We start from the raw sequence: 3,753 nt of genomic DNA, 5'->3' as shown, positions 1-3,753 counted from the left end.
TGTGAACGTCAATGTAATTGACTACGTGGAAGCAACAGATCACCATCTTGATCTGCCTGATGCTCAGGTGGAAAAGGAGGAGGAGGTGGTTGTGGTGGAGCCAGTGAGTTTGACCAACATTGAAACAATGTTACATAATGCTCATGTATTCCGTGAACTTTTACCTGCAGAAGAAAAACGGTGGGCCCGCATGTTGGAACAATGCAACGTGCAGAAGAATCAACGGTGGGCCCAGGAAATAAGCTATCAGTATTCTTAGCTATGGTCACCTTTCTTCAGGTGAAGACATCTGAGCGGATGACCAACAAATCATTCGATGCGATGTTGGCTGCTTTCCGCAAATCTTTCCCAGATGCGTCTGAGCTGCCACACACCTACAGTAAAACGAAGAATTTCCTTCGAGCAGTTGGAATTGGATATTATATGATCCATGTTTGTAAGAATAATTGTGTTTTGTTCCAAAAGGATTATGCCAACTTAAGTGAATGCCCGAAATGCAAATCATTAAGATGGAAAGATGGCGATGATGTGAAGAGGATCCCTCATAATGTTCTGAGACATTTTCAAATTATACCAATATTGTAGAGCTTGTTTCATGATGCTCAAACAAGATAAGATGTACTAAGGCATTCTAGGAACCAGGAGTACATAGATCAGAATGTAATGAGCCATCCATCTCATGGTAGTGAGTGGAAAAGCTTCAATCATAAACACAAAAAGTTTGCTGCTGACCCGAGAAACATTAGACTTGGCTTAGCTTCAGATGGATTTAACCCATTTGGCCACCAGAGCGCCACATATAGCATGTGGCCAGTGCTTGTTATCCCTTACAACATGCCTCCAAATGTCTGCACAAAGAATCAAACTACATGATGGCCTTGCTTATCCCAGGTCCAAAAAGTCCTGGAAAGGATTTTGATTTGTTCATGGAGCCTCTTGTGGAGGAACTTCAACAACTATGGAGGGGTGTTCTCACTCGAGACCTATATAGCAGCCCACCAGCTGATTTCTTTCCGCGTGCTGTTATAATTTGGTACATCCATGATTATCCGGCTTTGGGCACTATGTCAGGGTGAACGACACATGATTACAATGCATGTGTTCGCTGTGATAGGAATCCGCTGTCATACGCAATACTTAGCAATATCTGTTACATTGGACACCGCCATTTCCTTGCCAAGGACAAGTCGCATCCTAGAAAATAACGAAGACATGTGTTCAATGCAAAGCATGAAAACCGTGATGCGCCAAAGAGGCTCACCACCGATGAGTTGCAAGTGGAATTAGAGAAGGTCAGTCATATTACACTAGGAAACCATCCTGGTAATGGTAGCGGGAAAAGGAAGCATGGCAGGGCAGAAGAGAGATTATTGTTTACCAGCAGGTCCCCTTTGTGGGACTTGGAGTATTGGAAAGATTTGGATCTGCGGCATAATCTTGATGTGATGCACATCGAGAAAAATATATGTGATAGCATTATCGACACACTTCTTAATATTGAAGGCAAGACGAAAGATACCTTAAAATCTAGGATTGATTTGACACACCTGGGTATCAGACAGGATTTGCAGGTGCAAGATGAAGGTAAACCACGAGATATGTCACCAGTTGTGTACGTCTTGGACAAGGTAAAAAGAAAAGAATTATGCGAGGTCCTGTCACATGTGAGATTCCCACATGGATTTGCTTCCAACCCTGAAAGGAGATTCAGTGCAGATGGAACAAGGTACAAGGGTTGAAAACTCATGACTGCCACGTCCTACTTCAAAGGGTTTTACCTGTTACCCTTAGAGGATTGGGCCGCCCTGACTTATATAGAGCACTTGAAGAGTTGGGACAATACTTCAGGGAACTCTGTAGTAGAAATATTAGGATAGATGCTTTGGAGAGTCTTAGAGACAAGATACCAAATATCCTATGCGACCTTGAGAAGATATATCCTCCAGCCTTCTTTGATGTGATGGTGCATTTGGTTGTTCATCTACCTGATGAGGCACTACTTAGAGGTCTTGTACAATACGGCTGGATGTACCCTAATGAAAGGCGGCTAGGCACTTTCAAGGGCTATGTTAGGAACAGATCTGGACCCGGGGGTTCCATTGTAGAGGCCTACATTGCTACAGAAGTGTTGACATTCTACTCAAAATACATTGAAACAGCTGATCAGCTTAGCAAAGAGGTGGGTGAAGACAATCCCGGGCTCAATGTTTCGAGTATTCTGTTCGAGTTACAGGGAAGATTTGACAAGAGGACAAACCTAAAGATTTGGACAAAATGGTTTGATATGTGTCGAATAATTGTCCTGAGATACTACCTTATATCAAGTAAGTGCTAAGTACTGCAACTTATACATCATACTACTAAACTTGCAGCACATTCTTATATATTTAGATGTTTGACGCGATCACTGTGTTGTGCAACATCTACAAAAATGAGTTACTGCCGCAAAATCCAAGAAACATTGACAAACTAGTTATGGAAGGATTTGTGAAATGGTTCAAGAGCCATGTAAGCTTTTGAATTGCATTGTTAGTTTTTTTAATATATTGAGTACATAAGATGATCGGCTTGTCTATTTTCTAACCATAGGTTAAGAAGATGCGGGAGGATGGGCAGGCAGTTGATGATGCCCTTTACTCACTAGCAATGGGTCCTGATACTCGGGTAAGACATTATGAATCTTGCGTTGTTGGAGATGTTCACTACAACACCCTTGCACGAGACAAAGGCAGGAAGAAACAAAACAGTGCCATCATGAGCATGGATACGTATGACAAAGAGACAACTGAAATGTATGCTAACATAATAGACATTGTTCAGTTGCAGTATATCTGTCACAACCTAGCTAGTCATGCATTAGAGTGTTGCATCATGTTTACTCTTTCATCAGAAACTTGAAATGGGGATGACAGAACCCCCAGTCCCCTCTGAAACCAACTAGGGTTACTAAAATAATTTTTCAATGAACCTGAAATGCCCTTCTAAAATGCCCATCATTTTTGCCTTGGTTCAGAACCTCTGCCAAAAGTGGTGCACATTTTCCTAGGCCATCCTAGGGTTTTTGATTTAAATCATAAATATTTGAATTTGGGCATTTAAAATAATATAAAATATTTAAATGCTCAAATATCTCCAAACTAAAATGTTTCATGTTGGAAATAATCCAACTATGGGCCAGGAATAGTTTGGTGAATTTTTGAAGTTGCCTAGGTATTTTATTAAATTCAACAAAGTTGCAGATATATTAAATAAAAACAGAAACAGAAAAAAAAGGGAAAAACTTCCCTGTGCGGCCCAGCCAGCTGGCCGGCCCAGCAAGCCAGCCCAGCCCACCACCGCCGTCGTCCTCCTGGCGCCAGTCGGCCAGGCGTGTGGCCGGCGCGCGCGCACGGCCGGAGCGCCACGCCACCAACCCGTCTTCCTGCCTCCCCCGCCAGCGCGACGCCGCGGCGCTTCTTCTCGGTGCCGCCCCGATCCCCTGGCCTTATCCCCCTCTCTCTCCCATGCTGCTCTCTCCCTCTCTCTCTCACGGCCGAACACCACCGTCGCCGCCGTTCGCCATAGCCGCCGTCTCCGACCACCCCTCGCTCCCCCGACTAGCTCAGGAGCTCCGCCTCGACTCCCTCTTCCTCCCCACCGCTCCACAGCTCCCCGGAAGCCCTGCATCGCCGCCACGTCGCCGTTCCCCTCTTCGGGCTCCGATCATCGTCGCCGTCGAATTCGTCGTCTCCAGCGCGTCCCCGAGCCCGCTAA

Source organism: Triticum dicoccoides, chromosome 4B (assembly GCF_002162155.2).
Source record: "Triticum dicoccoides isolate Atlit2015 ecotype Zavitan chromosome 4B, WEW_v2.0, whole genome shotgun sequence".
NCBI classification, from domain to species: domain Eukaryota; kingdom Viridiplantae; phylum Streptophyta; class Magnoliopsida; order Poales; family Poaceae; genus Triticum; species Triticum dicoccoides.
The sequence above is the reverse complement of the archived record's forward strand: the minus strand, read 5'-3'. Positions refer to the sequence as shown.